The following is a 14,817-nucleotide window of genomic DNA, read 5'->3' as shown; positions in this document are numbered from 1 at the left end:
TGAGGAGCAACTTTAGGGAGCAATGATCCATCCCTATTGCCTGTGTTAATTATTAAAATTGAAATTACCCCAAACTCCATTATTTGTGCACTCTTTTAATTCTTTGGTCTTTTTCAAATGTGTTGACCACCCTCAACTCATATGTTAAAACCTGTGAGCACTTTGAGCATAAATAAGAAGTTAAAAATGGTTTAAAGTAGTTTGTTTTAAGTATGTCCAACTTTAGCCATAATCAGCTACCTCTAAAATCAAGCTTACCTGGCCTCAGTTCTTCAGGGGATTCAAAGATTTGGCAACATTTTTAGTATGATTGATGGGATTTGGCCATGATTGCCCTGGACCAGTAAAACCAGTGGTTTGTGTCAGTGGTTTGTGTGTTCTGAGCTCAGTGGTCACTTCTGGGCTCTGCAGAGTGGCTTTCACCATCAGCAGGTTTGTAACCTGGGCTCTGTGGTGGAAAACCTTCCTTTGGCACTTGTGCATAAGACATCAGCTTAAGGATGAAAAATGTGTTTTTCTTCTTTCCCTGCACCCTTGGTTTGCTCCTTTTAATTCTCTTTATGCCAAATTCCAGTGTTTTCTTAGCAAAAGAGGCTTTTTGAAGCCTCTTGGTTTGTGCCTTTTAATTATCTTTATGCTAAATTCCACTGTTTTCTTAGGAAAAGAGGCTTTTTGAATCATAGAATTGTGCCTGGCATTCCTGCCTGAATAGTGATCTTTGATGCAGTGGTTGAAAACCATGAACATAGTACTGATTTACAACAAAATCTCCTGTGGTTGGTTATTTCTCATGCTGCTGATTAATTCACTTACAGAGTCCCAGTTACTTGAGTTTTCAGCCAGAACTCTGTGATATTCTCTGCTTCATAGCTGCAAAATCTTTTGAAGCACAGCCTGTTGACTGATGGTGTTGTACATTTTAATTTTCTACACTGAGCAAAGCAGGGAAAGGGAGATCCTATGGGATACTGAATGCTTGGTTTGCTACCACTTTTATATTACATCTCCTAGTGGAAAGTTCAGTTTTGCAGAAGTCTACTTAACTTTCTTTGTTTGATTTTTCCCAGTCCCAAACTGCTAATGAATATTATCTGTTTTGTATAACAGATAAAGTATGTCCATGTGGAAGCTGTAGTTTACTGCTGAGATTATTGAAAAGGACATTTTTGGTTAAATGACTGATTTTACTTGGAAAAAAGAGCAAAAATGTAAAATTAATATCAATGGAAACTTTTTAGCTTCTTTTAGTTCACCATATTTTGGAATATTCAGCAGTTAAATCTTTGGTAGAGCTGTAGGCAGGTAACCCTACCTGCAGCTCCTGCAGTTCCTCCAGACTGTACCATGGCAATACAGGAGGATTTTTTCCTTAATAATGTGTGGGATGCAGGAGGAATTAAGAGATTGTTATTATTGATTGGTGGGTGGGAGTAATGAGGAGCTGTTGAAATGTTTGGACAGCCAGGGGATGAGTGTGCCTTGTACAGGCACTTAGGCAATGTCACACAAACTCTTTTGGACTTAAATTCTCTTTCAGTGCCAGAATACATTTCCCATTCAATTCTTACAGGCATGGAAACATGTTAAGAGTTTAAAATACTGTAATATTGTAGCATCAGCTGGATTTTTTTTTTCTTTTAATCATTACACTGTTTGTATTTACAGCCTGGCTTTGCTTTGAGTTTTGTTTTTCTGTATGTTAGCAATAACTTGTGTTTTAATGTGAACCCTTTACTACTGGCTATCATTGTGACATAGCCTTTGCATAAATTGGCTAAAAATTTGGCTCAGTTTCATGTAATAAAATTGATTCTATGATTATTCAAGGAGTTTGCTATACTGCTGGTCACATTGAAGGGTTTACTTTATTATAAGTGCTCACAGTGAAATATGAATGAATATTTAACATGGTTTTGATTAAAAAAATGACTGGCTCTTATTCAAATTTGTAGAAGCTGTACTCCAACACTCCTTTTAAAATTGGCATATTTAATTCATATAAGAGTTAATATTACATCTCTGGAATTATGAAAGCATATTGAAATAATTTTTCATTTAAATTTGACAATCCTGTCCTTTTTTCATTAAATAGAAGGCAAAGAGTAGAATCAAAAGTCGGTGACATTGAAATTTTGGTCTGAGGGTAAGAAGTTACCTTTGAAATTTGTCATAGAGACGGGGAAAAAGTAGAGAAGAGTTTGTTTTATAATTTAATGAATGGGGAAGGGAAAAGTATTTAAAACATGAGGAATCATAAGACAAGAAAATACTTGAAAGGATGGAGTGAGAGTTTTTAATGTGTTGTTAGAATTGATTTTAAGATTTAGGAGATCTCAGTAAAATGAAGTTGTCTGTGAGGCAGGTGAGTAAATCACATGTAATTGAAAAGCATCATCTTGCTCAACACCAGCAGCTTCAATGTTCTCTAAAATTTATGACATATTTTCTTTTTACAGCTGGGCACCAAACCAAATGTAGGCATAGATATGGTTTTGAGGTGAATACATTAATTCCATCAAATCAAGGAAACAGAGCCTGCAGTGTGTAATGAGGAGAACCAAACCTCCTCAAAAGCCATGCTGGGGCTGGAAATGATCTGATGGAGTCATCTCTGGCTGCTGCCTGGGCAGGGCTTTTTCAATCTCTATTTGATTTATGCCTCTGACTTTGCAAGCAAGCAAAATCCCAGGAGAGAAAACTTCTCAGTTTTGATGGTGCTCTGCTGATTTCCATAGCAAAATTATCTTAGGTACAAATGTGTGCACCAGATTCCATTGAACTTGAAATAGAATTTGAACTTGAACTGAGTTTGAAATTGGCTCCTGATTGACCCAGGAGCGGGCTGGGCTTGGGATATTCCTGCATTCAGTGAGAAGTTCCTCTGAAACAAGAGGCTCCTGACACTTTGAGAGTGCTGTAAACAGTTTTCACAACAGAAACTTATTTTGAGTTCTCCTGCATAAAGTGAAATAAATTTAACTTCCTTCACTGCCTTCAAGCACCAGGTATAGGAATCTTTCCCTGATGACCCTCATGAGTATAAGAGGGAAGATTTATTGGAGAAAATTGGTTTAGGAATTTAGAACTGTAGACACTGAAAAGTGCTAGAGGTTTTAATATATCAAACAAATGCTTTTCTTTCTCCATAGCAACTAACTGAATAACTGAGAATCAATGATCATACATGAACTCTAATATTACTAACAGCAGTGTTCCAAGAAACATGCATTTGTCAAGCTTCACCATGGAAAAGGTCCAGAAATAGATTTTGCTTCCATTCACTCTTTTATTTCATTCATTCATTCATTCATTTCATTTATTCTTCCCTTCTTCATTTAAAAAAATGTGAATTTCAGTACAGTTTTAGTGTTTAAGTGTACTTGGATGCCTTTGCACAATGCAGTGCATTTTATTTCCTAGTATGTGATTACAGGAGAACTGAAATCACTGCTGCTGGATGCTGCTCAGGCCATAAATAAGAAAAGGGATGGGCAGTAGACAAAGTCTGGATTATTTACTTATTGGCAGAAAATGCTGCACTCCTTGTTATGGGCCTACCATAAATTCTGTGCCTACTGCAGCATGTAAGAGTATTGTACTTAGAGAAAACCAAAAAACTCAGAAGTGAAGGTGGTGTTAAATTGTTCCTTAGAGGTAGCTGGAATCAATAGAAGATGTTGATTTTAAAGTCTTTTGAAATGTTTTATGAACATATGGTTCATGACAGCTTGTTTGGAAGTTCAGTCTGGTAAAGTTTCACAAAGCATCTTATGGAAGCATTACTTTAAAAATAAATTATCTTAATAATTAACTGTATGGTTTAGACAGAACCAAATCATAATCAGTTTTCACAGCTTTATGTTTTGTGGATATTAACATTAATTACTGAAGCTGCACACCAATTTTATTTTGTAGTTCTCAGCCTGACCCTAAACAATAATTAAATCTCTCTTTCCATAATTCATGTGATTAAGGGATTTCAACAGTGTGAGATGACTGCATCCCAAATACACAGGAAAATATTTTGTAGTGTTTACCAGTGAGTAAATGATGCACCTCTAAGCTGTGTTTTGATTGTCCCCTGGACAATCTTGTCCCCATGGGCTTAGTTAAAATGATCCAGATCTCTGCACACAAGAACATTATTCAGAGTCTGGTTTTAGCCAGGTCAGTCCTACAATGTTGCTGCTCCATATTTGAAATTCCAAAGCTGTTTACAAAGACTGAATTTAATGGGGAGCTGAAAGGAAGTAGTCTTGCTTTCTCTTTTAATAAACAAACCCCTCCTAGGTCCTAGACAGGATAATTTATATTATATAGATACAGGCTTGGAAATGCAAAGAAATCAGCAGGGTATATAAGGGCCTGCACTTGAAAAAAAAGGTGAATGTTACTGTGTTGGTTCACCAAACTAAAATATTCTACAATGATTTCTATTTTAGCATTTCAGTAGTCTGGCCATTGTCATCATTGGAAAGATGAACCCAAGAGCATTAGCCAGGAAATCTCAAGAGTAAGGTAGAAAATCACAGTCTGATTCACAGGACGACCAAAACTGAGAAACAGTCTGGTGATAAATGGATTTTGCAAGGTAACCGACCTTTCTCATCCATTTAGAAAAATCTTCAGGTTTTTAATTTTTATTTTTAAGATCCAAGAGAGGTGGGAACCCTTCCATATCTTAGCAGCTTGTGTGCAGGCTGTTTTGGAGGATATTTTGGCAATGTCAAGCAAGCAACATGCTTTAGTTCCTGGGAAGTGTTGAGGGACTGGGGTAGTACTCAGAAAAAATGGACTAACTTGATGAAACTGGGGCATCTGGCACAGGAATAATGGTCTCTCATGTCAAAACACACTGTTGTGTGATGTGTTTTGAAGCAGCTGTTGTTTCTGATTCCTACCCAAGCTTTGGTTACTCAAAACTGAAAAGAAAAACTCACACAGAGAAGGTTTCAGATATAACCAGATCAGTAGTGATTTCAAAGGAAAGTTGCTAAGAATAAAGAGAGAACCCTGAAGTGAAAATAAATCAACAAAACCTCTTATGGAATGGCCTGAGAGAGGTTGTGTGAGTCCCAGTGGTTACTTCATAGCAGAGTTCTGAAGGGACTGACACCTGGAGCTTCAGGTCCAGAACTTCCAACAAAGCAATGAGAAGACTGGGAGGGAAAAAGGGATAATAAATACTGGAGAAGTCTAATTACTGGTCCAGCATCATCCACAGATATTCTGGGCAACCTGTTCCACTGTCTCACCACCCTCATTGTAAAGAATTGTTTGCTTAAGTCCAATCTAAACCTGCCATCTTCAGTTTGAAACCCTATTCCCTCATCTTGTCACTGCAGGTCTTGGCCAAAAGTCTCCCTCTGTATTTCTACAATATTTCAGTAATTGAAAAAACCAAATGCCATTAATGAAATGGATGAAATGTAGTCCAAAAAAGGTGTTTATCTGTTCTGAAAGAAATAACACAGAAATCTGCTACAAGTTCAGCTGTCTGAAGTGGTTGGAAATTATTTAATTGGGTGTTACTCTGAGCCACCAGAGTAATTCAGCTGTGAAGAAAGGTGTAGGTGACATTTGTCCAAACCTCTAATGAAACTTCTTACCAGAAGAGCTCAAGTCAAACCAGAACAAGAAAATGTAGTTTCAGAGGTGATCTGGGAATGAAGACTTTTAGCAGCTTTATGCTATAAAGATATTACACTGAATAAAATTTCATCAATTCTTCAAAGCTGAGAAAATCTTGTGAGTGCGTTGTGTTCACTATTTAGAAGATCTACAGTCTGCTCGCTTTGAGTTGCAGTGTCTCTGAGATGCATTTTTTTTAATTAGCAAAATCAAAAGTTGACTGTTCTCCAGGAATCCATCAGAAGACCAGGAGGGCAGCAAAATTGCTGAAGTAGGGCAACTTTTGGCATGGGAACATAGATGGTTTTCAGCACAATGTTAAGGGCTTTAGAATAATGTTCCAGTAGAGATACTGGTGGAAAGTACCAAAAGGTGTTTAATCAGCTACAAAAAAGAGAAAAATAAGCAGGACATTGTGGAAGAAGGAAAATTAACTCATTCAAGCTTGATCAGGCCTAATACATTTTTTTTTGTGTTGAGAGACTATGTTCAATATTTAATTTATAAAAGCATTATATTTTTAAAGGAAAAAAAAAAAAAAAGAACAGCCGTGCCTTATTTACTTCTTTATAGGATTATTCCTTATGACATTTCAGTTAAGCCATAATAGGTGATTGAGAAACACCATAATGATGATAAATTGTCATGCAGTTATGCAAGGTACTTCATTTTCTAGGTATTGTTAGAAGTAAATTGAATAATAGATTAAATGAACATCCAAATTAAAAAATGAAAAGCTTCTGTAATAATTATGACAATGGGTTACACATTGAAAAAGAACTGTGTGAAGATAATTGTAAGGAAGAAGATTGAAAAGACAAAAAAGCTGTCTTGTAAGGTAGCTGGTGAAAAAATGTCAGTGAATCTGCAGGGAAATAGATTTCTATTACTTTAATGAGCATAGAAAATACCATTTGAATAAAAATTTAGAAAAAATATGTTATAGCTTGTGGACAACTTAAAAATGGAAATTAGATCAGAAGATGTATGTATTAACAAGAGAAGCAAGAAAAATGCTTTGATCAGGTAAGATTTTAATGGCTCAACAATTAAATTAATTGTACATTTAAGTGTGTAGAGAATGAGAAATGGAAAATATGCTAATTGTAGTGGAGAACTACTCTGAACAGCCTGGGTAGGTCGGGTTTTACATGAGATTTGGGGTAATAAACAGGAGGGGAGTCCTCAGTCCAGAGGCTGACACTGAGCTTTCCTCCTCTGCCTGCTGACACTTCTCAGCTTTGGTTTTATTTATTTTGCTTTTGTTAAAAAACATGCTTGGGACTGAAGGCCAGGAATGCTGTAAATGAAAGGAGCTGCCTCACTGGCCATGCTGTGCTTGGGATCAGCCCTTTTTCACCAGGAAAATTTGTTATTTGACTGGACTGTGACATCTTCTCAGTAGAAGCGCTCATGTACTCTGCTGTAGATTGAAGTTTGTACTTAATCAAGATAAATTGAACATTTACCTCTTATTTTGTTCTACTAAAAGCAAATTTTTCCAAATATTTTGACAAGTTCTTCCTCCACCTCATGTATTTTGACTCATTGGTTAAGGCCTGTGTGACCTTCCATCAGCAGAAGTTCTCCAGATGTTTGAGGAGAGGGAAGTCAGCTTCATTTTCATTGTTCATTCTGCAGTAGTCCTTTACTTCATCAAGGAAGCAGAAGTGAATTACCAACTGCAAAGACCATAAATCCAGCTCAATAAGCCTTGTAATTCTGAAATTAATGGCTTCCAACTGTCAGAACCTCAGCAGCACAAACAGAGATCAGAGCAGACAGATTTGTATGAAGAAACATATGCTTTGACTGAAGCGCTCTCTTTCATGTCCTTTCATTTTCTCCTTTTCAGTCTCTCTCAAGTTTGACATCTAGCTGTCTATTTTTTAGCATATGAGATTTTTTTCCTCCATTTTGTGATTTTTCTTAGTCTATTGCATCTCCCTGTTGTCCCTTCAGAACTAGATATTACTTTTGTTTTTTATTTTCTATCCCAGACCTTTGAATTAAGAAACTTAATGGATTTAATTTAAATAATAAAACTTAATTTCATGTGTTTGATTTGAATCATTAATTGATTTGATTGTACAAAGGGAGCCAGTGAAACAGAAAATATTTTCTGAGCTTTAATTGTGTGTATTTTTTCATAATGTATACTCAATAGGGAACTTGGACTTTTTATATAATGTCTATTTCCTTACTAAGCATAAATTCAGGGTCACTTTAGCGACATTTCTCATTACCTGTGGACACATTAGAAAAAGTTACAGAGAGAGAAGAGACATTTTTCCATCTCAGAATATAAACGGGAAGCTGAGCAAATGCATTCTGTAGGATGGCTTTGTTCAAAAGGACTTTTGTCAAATGATACTCGAGTTGGTTTTTATTACTCGTTGCATTTTGCATAGTGTCATATGAAGCTGTGGCTCAATAATATCAGACACAGAGCTGTTACAGAATTTCTATATCAAGGCCAGACACATGAGATGAAATAAGGAAGAGTCAATTAAAAATGTTAGTAGGATATGGAAAGGATAAAATATCTTGACAGTATTTGGAATTACACAGAGAAGTAATTGGTTGCCTCATGTGAAAACTTCAGGAAAGAAAGAAAAGGCAGCAGGAGCAATCCTCAATAATTAAAAGAAGTGTCAGAAGATAATTACATTTCTGTGCTTTGATAAAGAGTCAACTGTCAGTTTTCTGAGTGAAAGATGGGGTTGAGTTGCTGAAGTCAAAGGAAGAACCCAGGTATTAAAAGCATTGGAGACCATAAATCAGAAACCTGAGAGCACAATCAAGTGCCACCAGCCTCAGATGGTTCTGGTGGGAAGCCTTCCATCAGTGCCCACATCTGTGGGAGCATTTAGTAAATTTGTTTTAGCAGGACATGAAGTCAGAGCTGCTTGGATGCTGCTCACAGGCTGCAGATTTCATCTGGAGATTTCACCTGCTGGGGTGTAATCACCAGCTCAGACCTGGCTGGGCTTCTTGGCTGGGGCTTGGCCTTACTCAGAGCTCAGGCTGAGTAAAACACAGCTTTGCACCTCTGCATTGGGCCCCTTGGAACCCTTCTCTGAAATGAGACATAGTTATAGCTCCTTCTTTGTGCCCAGTAATTGAGGCCCAGGTGTAAATCCCCCAGAGAGGATTGAGTTGGGTGTCCACACTGTGCTGCCCACTGAGCTCCTTTGTGGTGCTCGACTCCCAACAAACTGCAGCACCTCTCTTCTCACATGCATGCTTCACTTCCAGGAAGAAACCATCCAGGTTTATCTCACTAACCAAATAGCCAAAAAGCAGTTGTGGAGCACAGAAAATAAAAGCCAGTGAGAAGTGTGGTCTCAGATCTGAGGCTGGGATGGAAATAAGGTCAGTGAGCAGCTGTCATTTGGAGTGAACAACCTGAACTTTTGCCTGTTAGAGTCAAAATGACCTCTTCTGTTTTCCTAGCAGCTATAATTTTGTATGTATTTTTGCTGGATCAACGAGTGAGTTTCTGAACATCTGTTCCTAATGAAGGTATTAATCAGCAATGTGCTCACCGTTCACTAATTATGAACTGTTTTTGTCAAACATTTTGGCTATGTTTGAAGGAGATGATTTCTGCTCATGGGTACTTAGTAGATTGTGCTTTGTCTGCATATTGCTTTAAATTAATCTCATAACATGAAATATACATCTTCATGTTATTTAATTCAGTAGACTGCAGAAGGTGTCTCAATATAATTTTGTTTGGAGAGCCTTTTGTAAACTTATTGAGCTCTGTCTGAGATCCTTACTGCAAATAGGAATTTCAAGATTAAATTTATTTGTGACTCATTTCCAGCTCTTTTGTTCTCATGTCAATATTGTTCTTTAGTTGAAATAGCTTTTCTCAGTCTCTTATGTTTGCCTTTTATCACTCTTGCTCTTTCTTTTGTGCATCTTGAGACAGCAGTCAGGACTAACTCTCCGAGTCTCTTTGATAGCAGAGGGTTTTTTTTTTTTTTTTTTTTATTTCTCACCCCACAGTTATCTCAGTAGCCTTTGTCTGTGTCTGGTGTAAAGTGTGGTTTTTGTTTTCTTAGATCTGCTTGACAAGCTTAGATCTTCAGTAGCATTATTCCTGGCATGGATCCTTAATGATCCACCTTAAGATGAATCTGTGGTATCATTTCCAAGGCTCTCTGCTGTCCTTCTTTAACCACCAAGTTATAGTGAATATTTAGTATTTCACAGAGCATGATGTAAGCTGTTGAAACCAGCACTGCCTGTCTCACAAGCAGGAGTTTGAAACAGGCAGTGATGGAGTAAATCCAGCTTGTTAAACCTTCTGGCTCATACCAAAGTTTTTGAATTAAGAGCAACGTGAGAGTTGTTGGGGTTTGACAAGTTGCTGCTGTGTTTCTCTAGTGTATCTCTAGTAGGATCTTGACTGTTTAAGATTGATAATAATGTAGTCATTTTGATTAAATACAGAATAATTAAAGCACCAAAATCATTAGAAGTTAATTTTGATTAAATTTCAAGTTTCAAGTACTCAGCACCATGACCAATAATGTTATAAAGCAGTGTCAGCCTTGCAGGCTGGAAATTTAACAGTTGTTAGCAACCCTAGATGTGCAAGTGAATTTCAAGTTTGTGTTAGTTTTTCTTACACGGTAACTGAATTTTTGGGAAGGTTGTAGTGCAATTGTTTGGGGTCATTAATACTCAGAAATCCCTGCAGAACAAATAGATGCTACACAAAGGTAAGAAAAATTCTGAATGGCACAAGACAAGGAATGACAAAGAGGCAATACAGGATTGTTTGCTTGTGAGGAATTGTTTTGGCTTTGTGGCTGTCATAGTACCTAGTTTTGTACCTCTGAGAATGCTGTGCATGAATCAGACAAGTAAAAATGAGCAGAAGGGAGCAGGAGTGTGACATGGAGTGATACACATCTGATAGGGGAGGCAGCTCGTAATCGAGGCTGGCGCTGATAATCTGGAAGCTGTTCTTCAAAAGGCACAGTGGCAGACAATGAAACTCTTCTGCTATTTTGAGAGAGTAAAACAAATCCAGCCACTTGTTCATCATGCAGAATTAACCTTCACAAACCCCTCTGTTAGTGCAATAAATAATTTCTTAGGCTATCTATTGAGTGAAATCACCAACTCTGATATATGGCATGGCATCATTCTTAATCCTTCTCATTCTCCTTTAAAATGTCTTTTGTATTCCTCCGGTGCTGGCAACTTGGTAATAATCCAGTCATTTTACCTAATTTATGTAAAATACCACAGATGGCATTTACCTCTGTCATTCAGCTGGAGTTTCAGAGTGTGGAGCTGTTTGTTTGCCAAAGTGCCATAATAATCAGCAAACCTTAAGTTCAGTTGGATATTTTGATGGTATGAACTCAGCAGAAAATTGCTACATATCTAAATTTAAAGGTGAAGGGACCAAAACATTGCAGAAAACCAGAGATGTCATTTATCCCAGGAACTGCATTTTATTCAGATTTAGTGGCCTGTAGGTTCTAAAACTCAGAGCTTTTGAAGCAGGCTGGCTGTGCCATCAGTTCTCTCACATTATAGTTTACTCCTCTACTTAGAACTTCACTGTTTTCTGTATGGATTGGGGACATTTCTTGGTGGCACAGGTTCCGAATGTGACCCTCAGCTGCTCAGTTATTGTCTTTATTCCCAGAAGTTCATGCTAAAAGCATTCAGACTTACTCCCAGTATCCCATTAGGTAATACTGTTGGATGGTACTATTTATACATAAACTTGCAGTAATTAAGTTTTTGAACCACCTTTGAGAAGAAGCTTTAAACTGACATAATACAGTGATGACTCCTGTGCCTTTCCAGACAGGCAGAGATCTAGAGAGGAGGCTATATGGAGAGGTTTTCTGAAATAACACTGATGAAACAGGAGATTCATGTGGAGCTTCAAACATTTCCAGTGCTGAAGTTTCCACTGGCCCTGAGCATTTCACTAGAAAATAAATTTGAGTACATGATATGTGCTAATTAATAACACATTGCAACCACCTTTATAAGCAGTGATTATCCAGTCTTTAATTTTTTGACTTCATATTTTGATGGCAAACTGAATTTGTTAAAGTTTGCAAACACAGGAATAAACACAAGTAAATATTTTACTCTGTAAAATTTCACTTATCTGTGATAATGTCTAGGAGAAAAGTCACTGAGGATTTTTTCGTTTTTGAAACAGGGATTAAAATGCATCCAAGCCATCTTATTATTCAATAGGTAGCTCACTTGTGCTCCATTACAAATAATAAATGATATGATGGGAAAACTCATCATTATTAGTGAAATTTGAATATCAGCAAGCAAGTTAATAGATACAAATAAAAAATGAACTATAATCAGCATAAAATGTCTTGAAAATTTTGAAAACTGTATGGTGAAAATCATGATTGGATACCTTCTGCTGCCCTAAAACTCAAATTTACCAAGATCTACCTGGAGAGCTGTTGCCTGATTTTTCCATTCCCATACTCCATTCAAACTAAGTGTAATTGCCAAGACTAGAGAACATCTCCTTTCTTCATCCCTGAAAATGGGGGATTTTTGAATGTACAGATAAATTCATTCTGTGACATTCTTAAATGTCAGAAATAGCTGCAGACTTCTTTCTTCATGTATATATATATATATATAATCCAGTCAAGATGTCAAGATATTATGGAGAGATTCACATAAAATCCCAGCTCAGATCCCCTCCCCATTTTTGGGGTTGAATATCTTGGACTTTTGTGGGAAATCCTGGGAAGTCAGAAGGATGGTGCTGTAGAAATACATTTTTCTTTCTCCTCTGCCCCGATCCTCTCCTTTTCAGTCTCCTGTATTTGGAGGTCTCTCCCTGAAGAGGAATCATGTTTGGGATTTGGAACAAGTGTGGATTGAAATATTGTAGGCACTGTTGGATGCCTGAAAGCGCCAACGACACGAGGAAATTTATACTTTGCTCTGCTAATTGTTGAAAAATATGAGGCCTTGATTGGTATGCAATTAGAAGTGTAACATTCTGTTAAACATATCACACAGCATATGGCATGTTAGTAGCAAATCTTCTAATTTAAAATGAAAAAAAGGATGCAGTTCTGCCTATTAGCAATTTTTGCAGGCAATCAAAATTTCCCATTTGTCTAAATGTCAGAGGGGGAAAAAGCCATCCTTAGTTATTTTGGTAATCTAAATTTGGTTTATGTTTGATAAAATTTCTGTTCTCTAAAAGTAAACAAATATAAAAGAGGAAAACCCAGAATATAGTTATTGCTTTCAACTACTCAGATCTGTGGCTTTTATTAAAAAAAACTAATTTGAACAACATTACCACATCTGCTTTAATTCAAACAAAAGTACTGAAGCAAGACCACATTTGCAGAACCTTAGAACAAAGAATCAAAGACCCATGAGTGGAATTCATTGATGGGCAATCAGATGGTGCACTGGTTTGTCAATTAAAAATACAGAATGGCTCCACAGACAGATGTTCCTGTCCTTAAGAACCTCAGTGGGTTGAAGGCTTGATATTCAGTAAATATCATCCTGATCACCTTCTGATCTATCTGATGGATGTTTTGGGATGAGATGTTCAATACACATGGAGATGCTCCAAGAAACAGCCTTTTATTTGAGGCTGAAGTCTTGTTTGTGTGGGCCCAGGACTGGCCAGTGCTTGGAGCATGCAGTAGCCAATTTGTGAGCATCGTTAATTGTGAGCACTGCTGGTTGTTGGCTGCTGTGGCTCATGGAGAGGTGGCTCTGCAGGCCAGGCTAAGATGGGAGCAAGTGAACTGCACCTAGGAATGGGATAGATTCCTTTTTCCAGTGGATATGCAAAGTTACTGCATATCTTCAAATGCAGTCAGTCTCAGAGGGGTTGAATTTCCTTGACTGACTGCTCATTCTCCACCATTTGTACCAGTGAAGTTTAAAATATCTGAATATTTCAGACACATTTTTGTAAAAAAGAGTATTTGATAAGTTTGTCCTCTTCTAATATTTCTAGATGGTCAATTTATCTCTCATTTGGCAAGTAATGTTTATCTTTTTCTTGGAAGTTTCAGACTTGCTGGTCAGCATTTTAGTGTTGCCATGTTGGGATAACTCATCACTTAAAAAATGTGCCTTATTTCAGCTTTAATTTCAGCTTTAATTACATTTTGTCTCTGGTCTTCTTCCCATGGCTTCTTCCCACCCCTAATTCAGGCTTTATTAGGTGCTTACCCTGAGATGGGAAGTGGGATTCCCATTCTGCTGCTCCCCTTGTCATCCTGCCTTTGTCACCCTCCTGCTTCAGTCCCCAAATGTGGCACCTGCTGCAGCACAGGCAGGCCACAGCCCAGCCCTGGGAGAATTTGTGTCCCTTCAGGAATGGGAATTTTTCTGCTCTAGCAGAGAACTGATCATTTGTTATGCTCAAGCACTGACATCAGTTTTGTTGTGGCTTTGAGCTCCATTTTGACATTGCATTATACAGTCAATTTGGCATCGAACTGGAGAAAATGAGAATAGTAGAAAGCTGATTCCACAAACTATTAATTTTATATCAAAATCAGCCCTCCAAAACATTGCCTGGAAGGGGGGAGGGGGTTCTTTTTCATTCTGTTTTACTCACCAAATTACACAGTTACTTCATAAACCTTAAAATTGAGTAAATTTAAAATCAGCCTGTGCTGCAAAGCCTGAGGTTTGGTATTGGCTGCTCCTGTTGTGTGTTGTAGTCACTAATCCTTTTAATGAAGAGCTTTTAGAATTGAAGAGATTCTATTTATAGCAAAGCCATTAGAGCATAAAGCTCCTCATTGCTATTCTGCAGCATGGAGCTGTAATGTTTGGCAGTGGAGAAAAGCTATTTTTAGGTGCAGCATTGAAAAGCAAGGCTGAAAGGTCAAGAATCCTCAGGGGGATTTGTTCTGCTACATCAGTGCTATCACACAGCTGCTGTTTACTCTCTTATCGTGCCTCAGTAATAAGAAGATATTTTTATTGTGACACCGAAGGTATAAAGCATCAAAAGGATTTTGTGCATGAAATGAAGGCTTGGGGAGTGATGTATCCAATCACATTAAATGTTCTGCTTCTTAGCAGGATGATTTTATTTTCCCAAAGACTGTCTCAATACCCATTCTTCAAAAGATTCATTCTAGGAAAGTTGGGGTTTTTAATTTTTTTTTTTTT

At 37.4% G+C, this 14,817-nt stretch overlaps 1 protein-coding gene across 3 annotated transcripts in view; it reads left to right on the top strand.

Moving 5' to 3' along the window:
* TRAPPC9 (trafficking protein particle complex subunit 9) overlaps nucleotides 1-14,817 on the top strand; it is a 451,106-nt gene that overhangs the window by 213,680 nt on the left and 222,609 nt on the right. The gene's annotated exons all lie outside the window — the stretch shown is intronic.

The sequence above is a fragment of the Melospiza georgiana genome, chromosome 1 (assembly GCF_028018845.1).
Source record: "Melospiza georgiana isolate bMelGeo1 chromosome 1, bMelGeo1.pri, whole genome shotgun sequence".
Taxonomy (NCBI): Eukaryota; Metazoa; Chordata; class Aves; order Passeriformes; family Passerellidae; genus Melospiza; species Melospiza georgiana.
The sequence above is the reverse complement of the archived record's forward strand: the minus strand, read 5'-3'. Positions and strand labels throughout refer to the sequence as shown.